This window comes from Sinocyclocheilus rhinocerous, unplaced genomic scaffold (genome assembly GCF_001515625.1).
Source record: "Sinocyclocheilus rhinocerous isolate Xijiao unplaced genomic scaffold, SAMN03320098_v1.1 scaffold1294, whole genome shotgun sequence".
In the NCBI taxonomy this organism is placed as follows: Eukaryota; Metazoa; Chordata; class Actinopteri; order Cypriniformes; family Cyprinidae; genus Sinocyclocheilus; species Sinocyclocheilus rhinocerous.
Genome location: NW_015656157.1, coordinates 2549472 through 2550177, shown reverse-complemented (window position 1 = coordinate 2550177; position 706 = coordinate 2549472).

Below are 706 nucleotides of genomic sequence, written 5' to 3'. Positions count from 1 at the left end.
ACATAAAAAAAAAAAAAAAAAAAAAAAAAAAAAAAAAATATATATATATATATATAGATGGATAGATAGATAGATAGATAGATGTGTATGTATGTATGTATGTAAGGGGGTTCATCATTTGTATTGACAGTAAAAAACGACCCAGCAGCTGAGTTACAGAAAAACTACCCAGCACCTGGCTAAAAAATATTAAAAATATCCCAATAAAATGACCCAACAAGCTGAACCCAGCATTTGGGTTCAAAAATACTCTAAAAACTTTTTAGTGTACTTGAGAGGTGCAATGAACTCCAATGACTTCCATAGTCTCCAGATCACAAAAGAGTACCTCTGGGATGTGGAGAAAGGCAGATTCACATCATGAATGTGTCTCTAAATTAGATCAGTGAAACTGATCTGGATGCAGAGCATACTGCAGCTTCTGCCATTATCTTCCGGGTGTGGGTCCCTTGAATCTCTCTATAAAAGCAGAACCCAACATCTCTTGAGGCGCACACCGAGTGTAACTGAGCTGTCTACAATGCGCATCCTTTGGCATATCACTTGTCTGCTACTTGCTGCGTTCCTGCACCCCAGGTATTCACATCCAGTCTACTTTAGTAATTACAACAGGTTGTTTATCAGAAAAAGCCATGAAATAGTTTCATAGGACTAAACTCTTTATAGGTTTCTTTATACATGGCATCGTTGGTGGTAAAGTCTCCGC